Here is a 24,846-nt window from a genome sequence, read left to right as displayed (position 1 = left end):
CGGGATACATGCGGACGTGCTTTGTCCTGTTGGAACAGCAAGTTCCCTTGCCGGTCTAGGAATGGTAGAACGATGGGTTCGATGACGGTTTGGATGTACCGTGCACTATTCAGTGTCCCCTCGACGGTCACCAGAGGTGTACGGCCAGTGTAGGGGATCGCTCCCCATACCATGATTCCGGGTGTTGGCCCTGTGTGCCTCGGTCGTATGCAGTCCTGATTGTGGCGCTCACCTGCTCGGCGCCAAACACGCATACGACCATCATTGGCACCAAGGCAGAAGCGACTCTCATCGCTGAAGACGACACGTCTCCATTCGTCCCTCCATTCACGCCTGTCGCGACACCACTGGAGGCGGGCTGCACGATGTTGGGGCGTGAGCGGAAGACGGCCTAACGGTGTGCGGGACCGTAGCCCAGCTTCATGGAGATAGTTGCGAATGATCCTCGCCGATAGCCCAGGAGCAACAGTGTCCCTAATTTGCTGGAAAGTGGCGGTGCGGTCCCCTACGGCACTGCGTAGGATCCTACGGTCTTGGCGTGCATCCGTGCGTCGCTGCGGTCCGGTCCTAGGTCGACGGGCACGTGCACCTTCCGCCGACCACTGGCGACAACATCGATGTACTGTGGAGACCTCATGCCCCACGTGTTGAGCAATTCGGCGGTACGTCCACCCGGCCTCCCGCATGCCCACTATACGCCCTCGCTCAAAGTCCGTCAACTGCACATACGCTTCACGTCCACGCTGTCGCGGCATGCTACCAGTGTTAAAGACTGCGATGAAGCTCCGTATGCCACGGCAAACTGGCTGACACTGACTGCAGTGGTGCACAAATGCTGCGCAGCTAGCGCCATTCGACGGCCAACACCGCCGTTCCTGGTGTGTCCGCTGTGCCGTTTGTGTGATCATTGCTTGTACAGCCCTCTCGTAGTGTCCGGAGCAAGTATGGTGGGTCTGACACACCGGTGTCAATGTGTTCTTCTTTCCATTTCCAGGAGTGTAGTTCTTATAAATAGGGAAGGAGATGCAATTTCGCTACTATTGGAAACTGGAAACGATAACAACCGTAAAATGCCTAGGCATGACCATACGGAAAGACCTAATGATTAATGACCGCACAAAACAAACTGTAGGAGAAGCAGATGTCAGGAAGAGATTCATTGGAAGAATCTTAAGGAACTGTAATTCGTCCACAAAAGAAATGTATTAGGAAACACTAGATCGATAGGTTCTTGAGTGTTGTTCATCAGTCTGGGACCCTAACCAAGTAGAATTAATAGAAAAGATAATATTCAACGAAGGCTTTCATTGGTATGGAGAAAGTATATAACAGAGTCCCAAGGGACTAAATATGGAGAAGCATGAGATAGAAGTGCATGCCAGAGAAGTATGTGAGGTTAGTGAAGGAAATGTGCAGAGAAGAAATGACACAGGTGAGAAGTTGTGTGGGCATGACAAAGGAGTTTCCAGTAAAAGTAGGGTTACATCAAGGGTCTGCGATTAGTCCCTACCTCTTTGACCTGATTATGGATGTGCCGGTGAAAGATGTGAAGAAGGAAGCGCCGTGTAGTATGATGTTTGCGGATGATGTGGTTCTTTGTGAGCAGAGCATCGACAGACGGAGGAAAAGCTGGAGGATTGGAGGAAGGCACTAGAAGAAAGAGGGATGAAAATTAGCAGGACAAAGTCAGAATATTTAGCACTGAAGGGTGTGCAGATGAGGTCTTGCAAGATCCAGGATGATGAGCTGAAATCGGTCTGCAAATTTAAATACCTGGGGGCGTACATACAGAGGGACGGAGGACTGGAAAGCGAAATAAAACACCGAATAAATTGCAGTTGGAGCAACTGGAGGAAAATGAGTGGAGTGTTGTGTGACAAGAAGGTGAGCATTGGATTGAAAGGGAAAGTGTACAAGTCGGTGGTAAGGCCTGCTATGGTATGGTATGGTATGGTATAGCCAATCAAAGTAGCCCAGGAAAGGAAGGTGGAAGTGGCGGATATGAGGATGCTGAGGTGGATGTGTGGGGTAACAAGGAAGGACAGGATTAGAAATGAATTTGTTAGAGGAGCTGTGAAAGTGGGACCCATGGGGAAAAATATACAAGAGAGCAGAGTAAGGTGTGACGGACACTTACTGAGGAAAGGGGAAGAGTATATCGGGAACAGAGTTGAAGATATAAAGATCGAAAGAGCGAGAAGGAGAGGAAGACCGAAGATGAGGTGGAAGGATAAGATGTTCGGGGACCTAAGGGAGAAAGGATGGAAGAAGGAAGAGGCAATGGATAGAGTACTATGGAGGAGAAGGATCAAGAAGAGCAATGTCGACCCTAAGTGACGTGGGACAAGGCGACGATAAAGAAGAAGAAGAAAGATGAAATATTCAACGAAGGGCGGCAGGGTTCCTCACGCTGTCGTTTCCTCGGAGCGACAACGTTGCGGAGATGCTCGAATAACTCCAGTGACAGACGCTACAACAGGGGCGTTTACATCACGGAGAAAGCTACTGTTGCTGTTCCGGGGCCTTCAAATAGTCAGGTAATATATTACTTGCCCCCAAATATGTCTGGCGATATGACCATGACCAGAAAATAAGAGAAATTTGAGCTCTTACGGAAGTGAATGCGCGATCATTCTCTTTACACACCAATCGCAGACGTGACAGAAGGGGGAAATGGTAGCTATGGATCAGGGCAGTCAAATTTCCGAAAAGCGTTCGACTGAGTTCAACATCTGCGCTTAGTACCAAAAGTAACGTCGTGTCGGGCATCAGACGAAACTCGTGATAAGACTCAGAATTTTTCAGGGAGTACTCAGGATGGAGTACTTGGATGGAGAATCATCGAGAGGTGTAGAAATGTCTTCGGGTGTACCCCAGGAAAGTTTTTGTTGCCCGTAAATGGTCTTGGGACAATATTAGTAGTAACTTCAGACTTTTCTCAGATGATGCCGTCATCTACAATGAAGTACAGTCTGAATGAAGCTGCACAAATATTGTGTCAGACACTGATAATTTCTGAAAATATTGGCATCTTGCTTTAAATGTTCAGACACGTAAAAAACTATGGTTTTTCACAAAACGAAAAACCATAGTATCCGATGAATATAGTATCAGCGAGACACAGCTGGAATGTGTAAGATCATACAAATACCTGAGTGTAACAGTTTTAGGCGCACACTAAGTGTTTTGACTGCTCACGATTAACGCGTTAGCTGCAGTTACTGTACGTACGCCCCACTTCACTCTGATATTCTTATACTATTTTTAAAAATGTTTTTACCACTTTCTCATGGCAGATAGGACCATAACCCTAGCATATTCTTATGTATTTTTTCCATACAGAAATTCTGAAGATGCCCTAAAAATGCGAAACGCGATAATAAACCTTCTGCTGTCTTTTCAACATAGACTTATCTGTCCTACTGAAAAAATATCACGGTTGCTGCACCATTGACATAGAGTGGGAGGATTTATACGTAGTACGGCCATGAAATGGAAAGAGACGTAGTCGTCGGTTAAGCAGATGCTAGATTTCGGTTTGGTTGTACAATATTTCGGAAATGCAATCTGTCTACAAAAGATATTGCTCACAAGTCACTCATGCGACACATACTAGAATATTGATCGAGTTTGCAGGACTCGTACTAAAGAGGACTAGCGGGGGATATTAACCGTATACAGAGAAGGGCAATAGGTTTGTTTGACCCGCGTGAGAGTGTCACAGAGATGTTGAAAGAACTGAACTGGTAGAGTCTTGAAGACCGACGGAAACTATCCCGAGAAAGTCTACTAACAAAGTTTCAAGAAACAGCTTTAAATATTGATTCTAGGAATATACTACGACCCACTACTTCTCGCTCCCATAGACATCGCTCTCGCGGTCCATACATGAATGGAATGGGATAAGCCTTAATAACTGATACAGTGGAGAAGCTGTTACAATAGAACGTAACCTTTGTCATGTACTTGACAGTGGTTCGCTGAGTATAGGTGTAGGTGCAGATGTCGCAACTCCAGCATACTCCTTAAGGCGGAGTGTGGGGTATAACTGCAGTACTAGATAAAACCAGAGCTGCGCAAAAAGTCGCCGTGATTATAAAACATCCTGGGTGGAGACACTACAGTAATTAAAAGATAAAATTTACTTCAGAAGCCTCCTGCAATCGGAATCCATCCCTCAGCTGACCGAGAAGTACAGTAGGTTCCTACGTGATGCACTGTCCATCTCGTCTATTGTCTAAGAAATCAGCCTTAATTCCCCACCAGAATCGCGGCTGAGGACCTCACGAAAGCAGATGTTGGGTCTTCGCTGTTCTCAGCAGTAAGAAGTGGTGCACAGCAGAGCAGAGAACTGAAGAGTTGGCCGTCTCGAAGTGAAACGAGGAGGGCAGTAAAATTTTGTGTGCGGTCAGGCGGCCGCGACAAAAGGCTACAACACAGTGGGCCAGCCGGCCAGGTGGTCTTTGTGGTACGAGTCCGCGTAAAAAAACCGCCAGTTGGTCCCAGAGTCGCAGGCCACTCGCTCCTTCAGACCATTAGCAACCCGACAATGTTGTCGTTGAGAGACACTGAAAGGTTAATGGCAGCAATTGGAACACCGAAGCTTTGCACCGGCGTCACATTCCACAGAAAAATGCTAAGTAAGCGGTCGCATAAGCGTAGGAAGGCAGGCAGAAACTATACCTCTGCCCTCAATTAAGTGTTAAGTTATGTGTGTGGTTTCTCTCGATCGACCGGTGCCTATTGGTATACTGATAATGTTCTTCAGAATCTTTTTACCCTGTTCGATTTGTGGGCTCAATTTTTTATATACTTGGGTGCAGTGGCAACTCGTAGATATACATTCTGGGTGTTCACAAATATTTAAATTCATATAAATATGAGAGTGTGAAATTAGTAGCATCTGCTGCATAACAGTTATCCTTATCAACATATTTACACAACTATAGCTACTGTCAATAATAATAATAACATGCATAATAAGAAGCTTGCACAGGATAGAGTAGCATGGAGAGCTGCATCAAACCAGTTTCAGGACTGAAAACCACCACCACCACAACAACAACATGCATAACTTGTCGGAAAAAAGAAAGTGTAGTTTTTGTGGAATTTTGTTGTTGTGTACATAATTAAGTACAGTTTATGGCAAGAGCGAAATAAAGTTTAAGTTTTCAATACTCTCCATTTCGCATTTTTGTGTAAGTAGGAGTTTTCGTACTTTTTTTTATTTTGTCAGACAAATGTACAAAATCTCTAATACATGTATTAGCTAACGAATTAACTTTCGGGCTGAAAATCAGATATTATTTTACGTTGCACTCACACAACAGCTTAAGCATTTGTACGCTTCTTTGTTAAATGTTCGGTTGTAGTTACGCTTATTTGATTCCGTCACTTTCTCAGACAATGGATCTGGTTAGGGTGGTCTTAATTCCTTTGGGGCTAACTTTTCGTGATAATTTTCTTTTCTGCAAGCACTTAACACAGATTCGAAAGACTTCTGGTTGACACTGCACAGGAAATCCGATACCTGCACGGTAAACAACCATCTCCGAACACAAACTGCCGTTTGTGGAAATGGTTAATTCAGGTAGTACTACCTACAAACAATGTCACTTGACTATAATACAAATGAGGCGCTGTGAACCATAAGGGCCAAAAGCACCCGTCTTCGATCCCACATTTAAGTAATGGTTCAAATGGCTCTGAGGACTATGGGACTTAACAGCTGAGGTATCAGTCCCCTAGAACGTAAAACTACGTAAACCTAACTAACCTAAGGACATCACCGACATCCATGCCCGAGGCAGGATTCAAACCTGCAACTGTAAGTCATATCACACAAACCAGTGAGACAGATTTTCGTGAATGTTCATATATATGAACACTGTGGGCCTACAGTACAAATAAACCAGACCCACCATAAGATCAACAGATTTCAGAAGCACAAATAAATTCTACAGTCTAACAATTGACAAAGATGTTGTTTATGGTTCTCAGCGCCTCGAATGGACTACTGTATGATAAAATCCAAAATTTAATACACTGTATCTCATTCAGAATTCTCCAAAATAGGTTTTCCTATCAGTATAACAAATGATTTCTTAAAAGACATCATAGTCGCCGTTGACTGTATAAAATATTTATTATTACGATTGCAATTTCGGCCTTAAGGCCATTTTCAAGTAACATTGGAGAAGTTACATGAACAAAAAAAAAAAAATTACAAAAGTGAAGCACAGGGTGCATATACATAATAGGCAAACATTTCATTAAGACAGTAGCGCACCTCTAAAACTTGGTGAGAAGTGTACATTACTTACGTTCTGTCAGAATATAAGACTATCTGTCATGAGTACATGTCGTCGTCAAAATGCAGCCTTTTGACTGTAAGAGTTCCACAAGTTCCGATGAGTACAACACTTAATACATCGTAATATGTTGTTAAATATGTACGGAACTGTCAATGTTACCATCGTTATAATAATCTATCACACATACAAGCTCAGGTGCACTGACAACATGTGGAGCTAAGTCCGTTGGCGCAAAAATACGTTAACTAAAGATACTGCCTATGCACGTAGCAAAAATGGTCCACATCAAGGATACAACTTATAAGCTTCATATCGTAAAGTCTTTTCATCTGTCGACATACTACAGCTTTCTAAATAGTGCTATGATTGTAAGGGGCAGTAGGATAGGACGGGAATATTTATTTATCACATAATAGAGTATAATACATGTGTTATTTGTTAATAAGCACTGACATTGACTAAAGTGCTCGTAAATGAGATGAAGACAGAGCTCTGATGTATAATACTTTGTATGCGTACACACTTTGCGACATAAAGCTTATAAGTTGCATCCTTGGTGTGCAGTGTCTTTGCTACGTGCGTAGGCAGTATCTTTAGTAAATGTATTTTCGCGCCAATGGACTTAGCTCCACATGTTGTCAGTGCACCTGAGATTGTATGTGCGATAGATTATTAGAACGATGGTAACATTGATATTTCTGTACATATTTAACAACATATTACGATGTTTGCTTAATTATGTATATACACCCTGTGCTTCACTTTTGTATTTTTTGTGTTTAGGTAACTTTTGCACTGTTACTTGAAAATGGCCATTAGGCCGAAATTGCAATCGTAATAATAAATATTTTATAAGTCAACGGCGACTGTGATGTCTTTTAAGAAAATTATATGGCTGTAATCCCAACCATGAGAAGTTAATATAACAAATGATGTCCGATCTAATTTTACTATATAGTGAGTGAATTGGCATATCTGAGGAATATGCTACTGCCTAGCGAATGGGGAGAGAAGTATGCTGCAGTGTCCTACTGTTTAGTGGCACTGACGTAAACTTGTAGTTCGAGTGGTAAATGCTACCTGTGCAGGTTGTTTATCAAATCCGTGTACATTTGGCATGCGCAAAAGCTCCTTAAAATGTGCACAACTGAAGCTGAGTTGCGACCCTGATACCAAATGTCACCGAGTTTAGAGGAGCAATGTATCGCAATGCAATACATTTAGTGCATCTACATTACGTTCAACAGCACTCAAAGAAAAATAACCAATAAATCTGCAATGTGTCAGAAATTAGAGTATACACATGCACTTGTGCTCTTACGCAACAGCCGCCACTGCTTTTATTTCTTTATGAAAAAGTACATGTTTGAGTATGTAATTGAACTGTGCTATCTGCTTGCATCCTTAACCTATCTACCGTGTTGGTGATAACAAGGACGAATGTCGCCTGTGGTAGGAGATGAATTCGATGCTTTAGACACGGTTAAGGGGTTCAAGAAGGCACTGACTCCCGGAACCAAAGTAAAAGCATGTCTAGAAGGCTATCGATCGAATGTAAACAACGATCTGAGAATATATGATTTCGGAATGACAAACGCGTGTGGTTTTGTAGTTACTGTGTGTTGCTTTGTTTCTGTGTGTGTGTTTCCTGTGCTACAAATGCCGAGAGTAAAGAAATTTAGCCCCAAACGAAAGTTTCGCGGCAACCAGTTCCAAACACAACCGAATAATACACATCAGTTGCTTCAAAAGTCGCCTGCGGAAACTGTGTCCACAGGCAGTGCTTCTAGACGTAAACGTTTTCTTTCTGAATGTAATAGGAACAAGTGTAGTAGTATTGTGAGCAACAATAACGACGGAATTGTTATTGTGAACCTAAATATGCTGTAAAGACTTTTGAAGGCTGCTGTGAAATGCAAGTACTGCAGTTCTGAAGTTAGTATTGACTGAGGACATTTCAGCAAGGAAGGGTCTTTCATGTCGGTTAATGATTGCCTGTAACTCGTGTAAGTTGTAAATTGATGCTATGATATTGCCAGTAACTGATAGCCGACTTTACAGTGTAAATATTCAGCTTGCTCATGCAATGCGATGTATTGGAAGGGGAAGGAGAGCTTCCCAGACTTTTTGTGCACTGATGGATTTGCCTCCACCTCCACTGAGGTTTGATAGATACAATAAATTAATACATAACGCTTTATGTGGTGTAAACGAACATTCAATGAAAAGAGCAGCAGAAGAAGCAGAAGCCTTGTCTGAGAACCCAGACATTGTAGCAGCATTTGGTGGATCTTGGCAGAAGATACACTCCTGGAAATTGAAATAAGAACACCGTGAATTCATTGTCCCAGGAAGGGGAAACTTTATTGACACATACCTGCGGTCAGATAAATCACATGATCACACTGACAGAACTACAGGCATATAGACACAGGCAACAGAGCATGCACAATGTCGGCACTAGTACAGTGTATATCCACCTTTCGCAGCAATGCAGGCTGCTATCTTCCATGGAGACGATCGTAGAGATGCTGGATGTAGTCCTGTGGAACGGCTTGCCATGCCATTTCCACCTGGTGCCTCAGTTGGACCAGCGTTCGTGCTGGACGTGCAGAAAGCATGAGACGACGCTTCATCCAGTCCCAAACATGCTCAATGGGGGACAGATCCGGAGATCTTGCTGGCCAGGGTAGTTGACTTACACCTTCTAGAGCACGTTGGGGGCACGGGATACATGCGGACGGGCATTGTCCTGTTGGAACAGCAAGTTCCCTTGCCGGTCTAGGAATGGTAGAACGATGGGTTCGATGACGGTTTGGATGTACCGTGCACTATTCAGTGTCCCCTCGACGATCACCAGAGGTGTACGGCCAGTGTAGGAGATCGCTCCCCACACCATGATGCCGGGTGTTGGCCCTGTGTGCCTCGGTCGTATGCAGTCCTGACTGTGGCGCTCACCTGCACGGCGCCAAACACGCATACGACCATTATTGGCACCAAGGCAGAAGCGACTCTCATCGCTGAAGACGACACGTCTCCATTCGTCCCTCCATTCACGCCTGTCGCGACACCACTGGAGGCGGGCTGCACGATGTTGGGGCGTGAGCGGAGGACGGCCTAACGGTGTGCGGGACCGTAGCCCAGCTTCATGGAGACGGTTGCGAATCGTCCTCGCCGATAACCCAGGAGCAACAGTGTCCCTAATTTGCTGGGAAGTGGCGGTGCGGTCCCCTACGGCACTGCGTAGGATCCTACGGTCTTGGCGTGCATCCGTGCGTCGCTGCGGTCCGGTCCCAGGTCGACGGGCACGTGCACCTTCCGCCGACCACTGGCGACAACATCGATGTACTGTGGAGACCTCACGCCCCACGTGTTGAGCAATTCGGCGGTACGTCCACCCGGCCTCCCGCATGCCCACTATACGCCCTCGCTTAAAGTCCGTCAACTGCCCATACGGTTCACGTCCACGCTGTCGCGGCATGCTACCAGTGTTAAAGACTGCGATGGAGCTCCGTATGCCACGGCAAACTGGCTGACAATGACGGCGGCGGTGCACAAATGCTGCGCAGCTAGCGCCATTCGACGGCCAACACCGCGGTTCCTGGTGTGTCCGCTGTGCCGTGCGTGTGATCATTGCTTATACAGCCCTCTCGCAGTGTCCGGAGCAAGTATGGTGGGACTGACACACCGGTGTCAATGTGTTCTTTCTTCCATTTCCAGGAGTGTAGGTCATACCTTTCTGAATGTGGTTGTAACTGCCACATTTATTGAAACTTGTAAGATACTAGATTATGAATGTGAAAAAAGCACTGCTAGGGTTGTAAAAACAAATTTATTGGCAACCATGTTTGTATAAAGTTGATGGCCCAAGTGGAAACAAGGAAACGAAAGGAGTTCTAAACATTTTTAGAGGATCAAAGGTAAGTCGTGGTGTGAGGTATGTAGGCTACCGTGGGGATGGAAATTGTGAAGGATACAGTACTGTTATTAATGGCAGACCATATGGGGACACTAATAGAAACGCTTGAATATGTTGGGCATATACAAAATGGGGGCTCGGCTGAGAAAATTATGTAAAGACTTCAGTGGAAAAAAATGTCAGGCGAAAAGACATAGGTGGTCCAGGTCGTCTTACAAAAAGTGGAATTTATTCTTGCACTCAGTATTAAGGACTAGCAATAATGAGAAATGTAGGAGATTTGGACAACATGAGACGAGCTGTTTGGAAAACATGGTTTCACAGAGTGTCAACAGATGAAACCCCACACCATGGTTTGTGTCCAAAAGGGGAAGATTTATGGTGCAAGTACTGGTTGATCAATGCTACAGGCATACACTATACCCACAAGCATTCCTTACCACTTGCTGTAATGGAGGCAATTAGGCCTGTGTATAGAGATCAGGCAAATAAAAATCTACTTAGAAAGTGTATACATGGTGTCTCTCAGAATGCAAATGAAAGCTTCAACAGCTATATATGGGAGTGAATACCCAAAACTGTATTTTTTGGGCTGAAAGTGCTGAAGATTAGTGTTATGGCTGCAATAATAACATTCAATGGTGGTGCAATTACAAGAATAAATGTTATAAAGAAATTGAACATTCAGACTGCTATTGATAAGTGGCGGGTAACCGAAGCAGACAGCTGCAGAAGCTGCTACCAAGTAGTCATCGATAAAGAAAAGAATGAAGAGAAAGAGTATGGGGGATAAGGAAACAGGAGGACAACTGGAGCATGCAGCTGGAATGTTCTAAAAGAGCATAGTGGTAAGTTAATAAATCTGTAAATCTTCTTTTGCGATTTACCGAAAACTTGAATTTTCATCATTCAGGTACCCTTTCTCCAAAATGACTGACGTTAAACTCACAAAAATTGGTACAGATATTTAGAATGACCTCCTCTAACTCCCTTGCCTACTATTTCCTGAAACATTTATGACATGATAATGATGTCGATGGTATTTGAGCTACATTTTTAAATATTTTTGTGGTAGTAAAATAAATCATTTGTCTTTTTCACAGATCAACATCAGGTAAGGAAATTGGAGGCATAAAACACTTATGTCAATGATGTCTGTACTCTGACTCTTTTTCCAAGCTGTGCAGTCAGTGGTTCCAAAGAAAATGGTACCGCAGTGAAATAGTGTTCCGTTTTTTATACTATTATAAATATTAATGTCAATATCAAAATATAATAAATATCTCAACGATATTTTGGGAAATGCTTTGACTAATTACCCTAACTGTCTGTAAGAATTTTGAGCTATCTCTCATTTATAGATCAGGTGCACTATGAGGGTGAAGATAATGCAGGCCGTTGAGGGGCGTGTCCCCTTAACGTGCGGTCTGGAGAAGTGGGTGCCATACAGATGGCAAAGCGCTTCCACCCTTTTACAAAGCCGACAGTAAAACAACATCCTGCAACGTAGTTTCTTGATACTTGCCGGGCTCCACGACCTGCTGAAAGCAAGTAGAGATGCAGCTTTTAACGCTTTTCTTGTCCTCTCGCGCATAGGTTGTGGGGTGCAATTAAAGCCCATCACGCTGTTCAATCAGCTCTGTAGCCCTTGCAGCATTATAGCCCAAATAATGCTGGCTGCAAGGTGAATATTCTGGATGCAAGATGTTTGATGCCTCGAAATTTCCAGCGCTGTTTTCTTTTCTACACTCTTGTGACAAATTCATTTTAGCCAGGAGATCTTTGATATTAAAGGGCTGCCTCTGCTTCTTGACTTTAGATATCGGCCTTGAAGTGACTGTTCTTTAGCAGAACCCATCGTTGAATGCAAACGCTACTGGCAACAAAACCCCCACAATGCCTAAAGCTGTCTTGTATCCAGAAGGAACCCCCTGAAATCGGCCAGCCTCGGGCAATTTGGACTGTCTTGAACCGCATCAGAACGGGCCATGGACGATGCGCACACACTCTCTGCAAGTGGCGCAAGTCTTCATCACCATCCTGTGATTGTGCGCGGAACGACAGACAGTTGCCCATGTTGTATCGACATGCCCCTTACGTGCCTACAAGGGTCGCTTCGAAGATTTCCTGACAGCGACGAGTGATGTTATAAAGTACCAGGTGATCAAAAAGTCAGTATAAATTTGAAAACTGATTAAATCACGGAATAATATAGATAGAGATGTACAAATTGACACACATGCTTGGAATGGCATGGGGTTTTATTAGAACAAAAAAAAAATACAAAAGTTCAAAAAATGTCCGACAGATGGCGCTTCATTTGATCAGAATAGCAATAATTACCATAACAAAGTAAGACAAAGTAAAGACGATGTTCTTTACAGGAAATGCTCATTATGTCCACCATCATTCCTCAACAATAGCTGTAGTCGAAGCATAATGTTGTGAACAGCACTGTAAAGCATGTCCGGAGTTATGGTGAGGCATTGGCGTCAGATGTTGTCTTTCAGAACTCCTAGAGATGTCGGTCGATCACGATACACTTGCAACTTCAGGTAACTCCAAAGCCAATAATCGCACGGACTGAGGTCTGGGGACCTGGCGGGCCAAGCACGACGAAAGTGGCGGCTGAGCGCACGATCATCACCTAACGACGCGCGCAAGAGATCTTTCACGCGTCTAGAAATATGGGGTGGAGCGCCATCCTGCATAAACATCGTACGTTCCAGCAGGTGTTTATCAGCCAAGATGGGGATGATGCGATTCTGTAACATATCGGTGTACCTCTCACCCGTCACGGTAGCAGTTACAAAACCAGAATCACGCATTTCCTCGAAGAAAAAAGACCCGATGACGGTAGATGTGGTAAATCCAACAAATACCGTGACTTTCTCGTCGTGCAATGGAAATTCCACTACAGTTCTAGGATTTTCGGTAGCCCAAATTCTGCAGTTGCTGGCGTTGACGGACCCTGGGAGCCTGAAATGAGCTTCGTCGGTCCACAACACGTTACTCAACCAATCGTCATCTTCCGCCATCTTTTGAAACGCCCATACCGCAAATGCCCTCCGCTTCACTAAATAGCCAGGTAACAGTTCATAACGCCGATGGATTTTGTACGGATAGCACCGGAGGGTACGCCTCAGTGCCAACCAAACAGTAGTGTATGGAATGCCGGTGCGACGTGCCACTGCACTAGCGCTGACATCCCCGTGCATAGAAGAACCCGCTACAGTCCCCATTTCTTCCTGGACTGTCTCAGCAGCATTACGCCTTGTGCTCGGTCGGCCACTACGGGGTCTATCGTCTAAACAACCCGTCGCTTCAAACTTCGAAATCATTCTTGTCACAGCTGCATTTGTCAAAGGACATTTACCCTTTCGAATCCCCTTCCTATGGCGATAGGATCGTAACGCTGTACTAGCTCATTCCCCATTCTGATAATACAGCTTCACTACAAGCGCCTTTTCAGATAACGTCAACATGCTGCGACTGCTGGTACATCTGATTCTCTCTCTCATTACAGCTCCTTTTATACACGATTGTCATGCGCAGTCACTGACGTCTTGCTGTCCAGCGCCATCTGTCCGACATTTCGTGAACTTTTTTTGTTCTAATAAAACCCCATGTCATTCCAAGCACGTGTGTCAATTTTTACCTCTCTATCTATATTATTCCGTGGTTTATTAAGTTTTCAAATTAATACTGACTTTTTGATCACCCGGTACATGAAAGACCTTGATATCCATCGATAGTTGTTTTTATTTATGTTAGTTTATGCTGGAGAGCTGTGCTTAAATGTTGACGTGTAGCAGTAATGCAATCTTTGTATATGTATTGCCCTACGATAAACAGATAAATTTTCTTAAGACTGAGGCGAACTCTAATGAACTGTGCGAGCACAAGAGAATTGTTCTTAAAGTGGAATGAGGTAGAAAATTCGAATGTGTGGTAATAGATTCCAACCCACAGGCAGAATAACGTGTCACTTCTGATGAATGGCATCGAATGGGGGAAACTGTTGATAGGAACAGTAAAAAACAGTTAAAAATGACAGCACACAGAACTTATAGTAAGGTCTGAGTAATGCCGTTCACTGCCGCTCGTCTGCCATATCACTTGCCAGTGGAAGCGGTGCTGCGAATGAAAAGCATGCGCTGCATCGAATCCCTGAGTAGTGAATGCCATCTGCTTGGTAGCTTTAGGAATGTCGCTTGGACAGTGGCGGACCAGAAATGGAGCTCTCGCTTTTCAGGGGGAGCTGCACAGCACTGATCAGTATTTCGCCTCCATGATTGCTTCAAAAATTTGGGATTGGCTGGATAGTGATTCATAGCCGCAGGCGGACTTGGAATTCCATTCTACATTACTAGCCATTAAAATTGCTATACCAAGAAGAAATGCAGATGATAAACGGGTATTCATTGGACAAATGTATTATACTTGAACTGACATGTGATTACATTTTCACTCAATTTGGGTGCATAGATACCGAGAAATCAGTACCCAGAACAACCACCTCTGGCCGTAATAACGGCCTTGATGCGCCTGGGCATTGAGTCACACAGAGCGTGGATAGCGTGTACAGGTACAGCTGCCCATGCAGCTTCAACACGATACCACAGTTAATCAAGAGCAGTGACTGGCGTACTGTGATGAGCCAGTTGCTCGGCCACCATTGACCAAACGTTTTTAATTGGTGAGAGATCTGGAGAATGTGCTGGCCAGGGCAGCAGTCGAACATTTTCTGTATCCAGAAAGGCCCTACACGACCTGCAACTTGCAGTCGTGCATTATCCTGCTAAAATGTAGGGTTTCACAGGGACTGAATGAAGGGTAGAGCCACGGGTCGTAGCACATCTGAAATGTAACGTCCTCTGTTTAAAGTGCCGTCAATGCGAACAAGAGGTGACCGAGACGTGTAGCCAGTGGCACCCCATACACCCCATACCATCACGCCGGGTGATACACCAGTATGGCGATGACGAATACACGCTTCCAATGTGCGTTCACCGCGATGTCGCCAAACACGGATGCGACCATCATGATGCTGTAAGCAGAACCTGGATTCATCCGAAAAAAATGACATTTTGCCATTCGTGCACCCAGGTTCGTCGTTGAGTACAACATCGCAGGGGCACCTGTCTGTGATGCAGCGTCAAGGGTAACCGCAGCCATGGACTCCGAGCTGATAGTCCACGCTGCTGCAAACGTCGTCGAATTGTTCGTGCAGATGGTTGTCGTCTTTGCAAACGTCCCCATCTGTTGACTCAGCGATCGAGACGTGGAACGATCATATAAAGTTGATCGTCGGTAAAGCAGATGCCAGACTGAGATTCATTCGAAGAATCCTAAGGAAATGCAATCCGGCAACAAAAGAAGTAGGTTACAGTACGCTTGTTCGCCCATTGCTTGAATACTGCTCAGCAGTGTGGGATCCGCACCAGATAGGGTTGATAGAAGAGATAGAGAAGATCCAACGGAGAGCAGCGCGCTTCGTTACAGGATCATTTAGTAATCGCGAAAGCGTTACGGAGATGATAGATAAACTCCAGTGGAAGACTCTGCAGGAGATATGCTCAGTAGGCCGGTACGGGCTTTTGTTAAAGTTTCGAGAACATACCTTCACCGAAGAGTCAAGCAGTATATTGCTCCCTCCTACGTATATCTCGCGAAGAGACCAAGAGGATAAAATCAGAGAGATTAGAGCCCACACAGAAGCATACTGACAATCCTTCTTTCCACGTACAATACGAGACTGGAATAGAAGGGAGAACCGATAGAGATACTCAGGGTACCGTCCGCCACACACCGTCAGGTGGCTTGCGGAGTATGGATGTAGATGTAGATGTGGATGGCTGCACAACCCGTTACAGCCATGCTGATAAGATGCCTGTCATCTCGACTGCTAGTGATACGAGGCCGTTGGGATCCAGCACGGCGTTCCGTATTACCATACTGAACCCACCGATTTCATATTCTGCTAACAGTCATTGGATCTCGACCAACGCGAGCAGCAATGTCGCGATACGATAAACCGCAATGCGATAGGCTACAATCCGACCTTTATCAAAGTCGGAAACGTAATGGTACGCATTTCCCTTCCTTACACGAGGCACCACAACAACGTTTCACCAGGCAACGCCTGTCAACTGCTGTTATTGTATGAGAAATCGGTTGGAAACTTTCCCTATATCATGTAGGTGTCGCCACCGGCACGAACCTTGTGTGAATGCTCTGAAAAGCTAATCATTTGCATATGACAGCATCTTCTTCCTGTCGGTTACATTTCGCGTCTGGAGCACGTCATATTCGTGGTGTAGCAATTTTAATTGTCAGTAGTGTACTTTGAAGGGGACAACATTGTTGTTCGAAAAGAAAAATGAAGACTTTGGGAGACAGAAAGTCAGTCTCATCACGTTTCTCACACACCCAGCAACTTGTCGTCCGCATGCGGTAGGTATGAATTTTATGTCATCCGTTATTGGCTTTTATGGTGTTAATTTGATGTAGTGACCCGTTCCATGAACATGGAAATTCGCCCCGCAGTTTCGTCCTATGGAACTAAATGTGTAAAAAAGGTGTGGAAATTAGCCGCCGCGTGCAGCTAGCCAGCCCCCCGGTGCTCAGTAAAGCAGCGAGCAGACATCTTACTCGTCGGCGGCCGGCGCGCTAATGGCCCGGCAGTGGACGGAGCGCGCAGAGGCCGGCAGCCGGCAGCCGGCCTGCGCGGCGCGACGCCCGGCAGGGGACCACCTGTGCCGCAGCATTCCACTTATCTCGCTAAACACGCAAAAAATGCCGCCGGCTCCTCCCCCCCCCCCCCCCCCCACCGCTCTCAACGCAGTGCGCACGCGCGGCGACCTCCCGGAGCGGCGCGTGTGATGCCCGCGCTTCCAACCCCCTACCCCCCCCCCCCCCCCCCCCCAGCGCTAACCGCATCCCGCTCCTCCCAGGCCGAGAACAACCTGTCAGGTCAGGACCAACTGCTAAATCACCTGCAGGTATTTCTAACGGCGCGTCGTTTCTCCTGCAAAAGAAAGCTAGACATCAGCGTACATTAAGCTTCTAAACAGATTAAATTTTTAAAAAAGCCATAAGTTGGCGGTCTGATTTTTGCTGATTACACAAATGTTATCTATATGAGGGAAGAACCCTGAGCAGTTAGCGAAACATGTGTCAAACAGCTTCAAAGCTGGCGGAGTTGTCAGCAGTTTATTCTGCGCACGCTGGACACCTATCATGTGGTTCGAATACCCTACACAGCCGGGCTGACGTTGTCGACATCCGCTGATAATTTCGACAGGAGCACACCATGTCATTATCAAGGCATAACTGCACCAATTAAAGATTGTCTAAGGGCATTTACAACCTAACACACACACACACACACACACACACACACACACACACACACTATGACACCATGCGATCACAAACCAAAGATGATCCACGTCAGAGATATATAATAATCACTGGGCGAGATAGTACAGGGTGATTCAAAAAGAATACCACAACTTTAAAAATGTGTATTTAATGAAAGAAACATAATATAACCTTCTGTTATACATCATTACAAAGAGTATTTAAAAAGGTTTTTTTTTTCACTCAAAAACAAGATCAGAGATGTTCAATATGGCCCCCTCCAGACACTCGAGCAATATCAACCCGATAAACCAACTCGTTCCACACTCTCTGTAGCATATCAGGCGTAACAGTTTGGATAGCTGCTGTTATTTCTCGTTTCAAATCATCCATGGTGGCTGGGAGAGGTGGCCGAAACACCATATCCTTAACATACCCCCATAAGAAAAAATCGCAGGGGTAAGATCAGGGCTTCTTGGAGGCCAATGATGAAGTGCTCTGTCACGGGCTGCCTGGCAGCCGATCCATCTCCTCGGGTAGTTGACGTTCAGGTAGTTACGGACAGATAAGTGCCAATGTGGTGGCGCTCTATCCTGCTGAAATATGAATTGTTGTGCTTCTTGTTCGAGCTGAGGGAACAGCCAATTCTCTAACATCTCCAGATGCTGTAGTCCAGTTACAGTAGCATCTTCGAAAAAAAAGGGACCAAAAACTTTATTGGGTTAAATGGCACAGTCAACAGCGCCTCAAGCGAACAAATGTACAACTAAATGAAACTTTATAGCTCCCTTAATTCGCCGACAGATAGTGCTTAGCTCTGCCTTTTGTCGTTGCAGAGTTTTATATTCCTAAAATTGTGGTATTCTTTTTGAATCACCCTGTATAATGACCCTGTGTTTTGTGACAAGAGAACAGGACTCTATGCAAAATTACAACAAAAACCATCATCTCCATTTACAAAGTTACCTGCTAATTTAATTTCAAGAGCTTCCTGAGTAACACTATGCCAATAGCTGGAAGTGCATGTCAGGATCTCCGTGTTCGTGTATTCCATAGGATGACCGGTGCCAAGAGAGTGGTTTGCAATAGTGGATTTGTTCGGCTGTTGTAAGCATGTGTGACGCTTGCGCTCAGTACACCTGTCCTCCGCAATCTGACGAATGTATGACGTGTCAGAACTGCAAAGAATACGGCAGGCACCCGGCTTACGCAAACCAAGATCATCCTTTACAGAACCCAAAAGGATCCTGGTCCGAGATGGTGGACGAAAACCACACTTCACACCATATTTCCGCAAAATACGACCAATCCTGTTCCAAATATTCCTGTGCGTAAGGCAAAAAGACCGTAGATTCTGGTGCCACGTCGGTGTTATCATCGCTTACCTGATGCATAGTTGGTTGGCAGCGGAAAGTACGTCTGATATATGTTTCACTATAACCATTCTGACACAACGTGACTTCTAGATGGCCTAATTCAGCTGGAAATTACACTACTGGCCGTTGAAATTGCTACACCACGAAGATGAAGTGCTACAGACGCGAAATATATCCGACAGGAAGAAGATGCTATGATATGCAAATGATTAGCTTTTCAGAGCATTCACACAAAGTTGGCACCGGTGGCGACATCTACAACGTGCTGATATGAGGAAAGTTTCCAACTGATTTCTCATACATAAACAGCAGTTGATCGGCGTAGCCTGGTGAAACGTTGTTGTTACGCCTCGTGTAAGGAGGAGAAATGTGTACTATCAAGTTTCCGACTTTAATAAAGGTCGGATTTTAGCCTATCGCGATTGCGGTGTATCGTATGGGGACATTTCTGCTCGTGTTGGTCGAGATCCAATGACTGTTAGCAGAATATGGAATCGGTGGGTTCAGGAGGGTAATACGGAACGCCGTGCTGGATCCCAACGGCCTCGTGTCACTAGCAGTCGAGATGACAGGCTTCGTGGATAGCTGTAACGGATCGTGCAGCCACGTCTCGATCCCTGAGTCAACAGATGGGGACGTTTGCAAGACAACAACCATCTGCACGAGCAGTTTGACGACGTCTGCAGCAGTGTGGCCTATCAGCTCAGAGAGCAAGGCTTCGGTTACCCTTGACGCTGCATCACAGATAGGAGCGCTTGCGATGGTGTACTCGACGACGAACCTGGGTGCACGAATGGCAAAACGTCATTTTTTCGGATGAATCGAAGTTGTGTTTACAGCAACATGATGGTCGCATCCGTGTTTGGCGACATCGCGGTGAACGCACATTGGAAGCGTGTATTCGTCATCGCCGTACTGGCGTATCACCCGGGGTGATGGTATGGGGGTACCATTGGTTACTCGTCTCGGTCACCTCTTGGTCGCATTGACGGCACATTGAACAGTGGACGTTACATTTCAGATGTGTTACGACCCGTGGCTCTACCCTTCATTCGATCCCTGCGGAACCCTACATTCCAGTAGGATAATGTACGACCGCATGTTGCAGGTCCTCTACGGGCCTTTCTGGATACAGAAAATGTTCGACTGCTGCCCTGTCCAGCACATTCTCCAGATCTCTCACCAATTGAAAAGGTCTGGTCAATGGTGGCCCAGCAACTGGCTCGTCACAGTACGCCAGTCACTTCTCTTGATCAGCTGTGGTATCGTGTTGAAGCTGCATGGTCAGCTGTACCTGTACACGCCATCCACGTTCTGCTTGACTCAATGCCCAGGTGTATCAAGGCCGTTATTATGGCTACAGGTGGTTGTTCAAGCTACTGATTTCTCAGGATCTATGCACCAAAATTGCATGAGAATGTAATCACTTGTCAGTTCTAGTATAATATATTTGCTAATGAATACCCGTTTATCATCTGCATTTCTTCTTGGTTTAGCAATTTTAATGGCCAGTAGTGTAGTTCCCTTTGTCAGCTATAGATTGGCGGAGTTGTCTTTCCCAGTCACAAAATGACGTCCGTATTAGACTTTTTAGGTTTTGGGAAAAGAAAGGAGCCTCAAGGACTCTGATCAGGTAAACAGGGTGGCTGTGGAACGAAATGAACGCGATTTGAGCACAGAAATTCCTTGACGAAAGTGGCCGAGTGACATGGAGTGTTGTCATGATGCAGTTTCGACGTGTCTGGAATATCCGGTCTCACTCGATTCGCCCTTTTCCTGAGCTTTCCAGGACATCTTTGTAAAACACTTGGTTGGCAATTTGTCTTGGAGGAAACAAAAATCCTTTGACGCCATATGCGCACAGTCGAAAAAGCAAATCAGCATTGTTGTGGTTTTTGATTTGCTCGTTTGAACTGTTTTCGATCGAAGAGATGCCTCAGTGAGCCACTCCCCACTCTTTCGCTTTGTCTCAGTATCGTACTCAGAAATCCAGGCTTCATCTTTACATCGACATCTACATCCATACTCCACAAGCCACCTGACGGTGTGTGGCGGAGGGTATTTTGAGTACCTCTATCGGTTCTCCCTTCTATTCCAGTCTCGTATTGTTCGTGGAAAGAAAGATTGTCGGTATGCCTCTGTGTGGGCTCTAATCTCTCTGGTTTTATCCTCATTGTCTCTTCGCGAGATATACGTAGGAGGGAGCAATAAACTGCTTGACTCCTCGGTGAGGGTATATTCTCGAAACTTCAACAAAAGACCATACCGACCTACCGAGCGTCTCTCCTGCAGACTCTTCCACTGGAGTTTTACCTATCATCTCCGTAACGCTTTCGCGATTTCTAAGTGATCCTGTAACGAAGCGCGTTGTTCTCCGTTGGATCTTCTCTATCTCTTGTATCAACCTTATCTGGTACGGATCCCACACTGGTGAGCAATACTCAAGCAGTGGGCGAACAAGTGTACTGTAACCAACTTCCTTTGTTTTCGGACTGCATTTCCTTAGGATTCTTCCAATGAATCTCATTAGGCATCCGCTTTACCGACGATCAAATTTATATGATCATTCCATTTTAGATCACGCCTAATGCCTATTCCCAGATAATTTATGGAATTAACTGCTTCCAGTTGCTGACCTGTTATATTGTAGCTAAATGATAAAGGATCTTTCTTTCCATGTTTTCGCAGCACTCTACATTTGTCTACATTGAGACTCAGTTGCCATTCCCTGCACCATGCGTCAATTCGCTGCAGATCCTCCTGCATTTCAGTACAATTTTACATTGTTACAACTTCTAGATATACCACAGCAACATCCGCAAAAAGCCTCTGTGAACTTTCGAAGTTATCCACAAGGTCATTTATGTATATCGTGAATAGAAACGGTCCTACGACACTCCCCTGCGGCACACCTGAAATCACTCTTACTTCGGAAGATTTTTCTCCATTGAGAATGACATGCTGCGTTCTGTTATCTAGGAACTCTTCAATCAACTCACACAATTGGTCTAATAGTCCATATGCTCTTACCTTGTTCATTAAATGACTGTGGGGAACTGTATCGAACGCCTTGCGGAAGTCAAGATAAACGGCATCTACCTGGGAACCCGTGTCTATGGCCCTCTGAGTCTCGTGGACGAATAGCGCGAGCTGGGTTTCACACGATGGTCTTTTTCGAAACCTATGCTGATTCCTATAGAGTAGATTTCTAGTCTCCAGAAGAGTCATTATACTCGAACATAATACGTGTTCCAAAATTCTACAGCTGATCGTCGTTAGAGATATAGGTCTATAGTTCTGCATATATGTTCGCCGTCCCTTGTTGCAAACGGGGATGACCTGTGACCTTTTCCAATCTTTTGGAACGCTACGCTCGTCTAGAGACGTACCTGTGATCATCGGAAATCCCCTCAAGAGGATCAACGCAGACGTTTCTTCGGTTGCCCTTCTGGTCAACTGTGAGGTTTTTCTGCACCATTTCAGCACCAGCCTTTCTCATGTCCAAAACTTGGAGCAAAAGTTGACGTATGGCGCAAGTGTTTAACAGGCCACCAGTCTTCCTTATTGCTAAACGTCGGTCTTATTTCACAAGACGACGCACCCATTTGACGTTTTCGTCAGATTTTCGAGTTGAAGGTCTGCTTGAGCGAAGTTCATCTTCACCGTGTTCTAGGTCTTCCAAAAAGGATTTGTGCCAGCGAAAAACTTGTGCTCTTGAAAATAAATGTTCCCCACAGGCCTGTTTCCATTTCACAAAGATCGAACTCCTAGATTCTCCAAGCTTACTTGAAACTTGATGGCATAACGTTGCCCTGAATTCCGCTGTTCCATTCTCGTAGCACACAGCAAAGCACCAGTTCGCTGATGGCGCTCTCAGAAATCATCTGAGGGTTGTACGGAGCTCAAACTCTGACTGAACATCTGCTAGGGATGGATACACCAGTCTACTCAAGCAGAACAACACAGCGTTGCCAGATCGCTCGCAGCGTTGTCAGTCTCATTACTTTCTCACACACCTTCTATGTTAGCATGAGCAATACCGAATGATTCAAAACGAATAAACAGATTTTACTTGCTTCTTAGAGACAAAAGAAAAAGAAGATGCCAAACGAATTGGACATGTCAGTGGATACAGGAAGCTTCAAGGTTTTGATGCAACTGCGCTGTTGTTTCTTTGTACCAACAGAAAGCACTCCGTCTTCAGGCCACGAGTGGGCTACTGGGACCATCCGACCGCCGTGTCATTCTCAGAGGAGGATGTAGATAGGAGGGGTGTAGGGTCAGCACACCGCTCTCCCGGTCGTTACGAAGGTATTCTTGACCGAAGCTGTTACTATTCGGTCTAGTAGCTCCTCAATTGGCATCACGAGGCTGAGTGCACCTCGAAAAATGGCAACAGCGCATGGCGGCCTGGATGGTCACCCATCCAAAAATCGACCACGCCCGACAGCGCTTAACTTCGGTGATCTCACGGGAACTGGTGTATCCACTGCGGATAGGCCGTTGTCCTCTTTGTACCAAGAAGGCGAAAATTAATTTTGTGTGTTGGAATTTGCGCGAATCAGATCATTGTTGAAGTTGAACGTGCGTTCCGCCGTCAGTTCTGCACCACCACATTTATGAGTGACATACAAAATTCTTGGATGTTAGTTGCATATACTAAGGGAAGACCACTGTGCGGCCACGTACTTCCGATGAAAATGTTGAACGTATCCCAAATGCGTTCACACAGAACGCTCGGAAGTCCACAAGACAGCAACTTCAACTTCCTCAAACAATGGTGTGGTATATTCTGAAACGATGCCTGCGTATGGAGCCTTGCAAGTTGCAGTTACAGAAGCAAATGCGTCCCGATGACCGTAACATAAGCTGCAGCATATCGCAGGTGACACTTTTTTTCCGAACGACCGATTTTTTAGGACGAATCGACGTTTAACTATTGCGTTACGTAAACCGCCATCATATAAGAATTTGAGGGTCACAAGATCCTGGCGTCGTCGACGAATATTGAAAGAGTCTCATCGCATCGCAACTATGTGTTTTGTGCCGTTTCTATTCAGAAAGATTATGGACTGGTTCTTTCCTCAACTTCGTAAAGAACGTTCACCTTGAGATGCGGCGTTATCTTATCAACACCATCGGACAAGAGGTGGGGAACAAGAAGCTATCCATTCAATAAACAGTTTCCTGTCGATTCTTGCGTGGAATGAAATGGACTACTTTTTTTACGTTTCTCTTGAGACTCATGGTCGTCATGCTCAGTATATGACATAGTGTCTCTGTGAACATAAAACTTCGAATCTTCCTCTCTGGAGTGACATGCGCATTGTCTTTCTATCTTTGAAAGTTTGTCTTTAACAAACAACTGGAATCTCTTCTTTCTTTTTTGAACCTCCTCGTATAACACTGGGAACTGCTTAATTCTTTTCGAGGACGCCCCTCCCCTTGCCCCCCCCCCCTCCCCTCCCCCCAACAGAACAGAACGAGTGAGACACGAGGAAATTGTGCAGTTCAGACTTAAAAGTGCTTGGGACTATTGTTGATATTTTTTTAGTTCTTGAAGTAGCTCAATGGAAAAGGATGCAGCAGAACATTGCATGCCTTTCCGCAAAAGAGTCAAGGAGGTCTCCAGTATTACCTCAGTGAAATCTGCTAATTATTGAGAATAAGATATTGCAGGTCTCTGACAGGGGTCGACAATAAGTTTCGCGGACATACACCACATGTTGTTCGAACTGCCCTTTCCTGAGTCAAAAATACCCTTTGCAAATGGGAAGAATTACCGCAGAATAAAATTCCGTATGTCATAAGGTAATGAAAATAAGCACATCAGTTTAATGATAGTGCTGCATTATCACTTATTGCAGATACT

This window comes from Schistocerca gregaria, chromosome 8 (assembly GCF_023897955.1).
Source record: "Schistocerca gregaria isolate iqSchGreg1 chromosome 8, iqSchGreg1.2, whole genome shotgun sequence".
Classification (NCBI taxonomy): domain Eukaryota; kingdom Metazoa; phylum Arthropoda; class Insecta; order Orthoptera; family Acrididae; genus Schistocerca; species Schistocerca gregaria.
The sequence above is the reverse complement of the archived record's forward strand: the minus strand, read 5'-3'. Positions refer to the sequence as shown.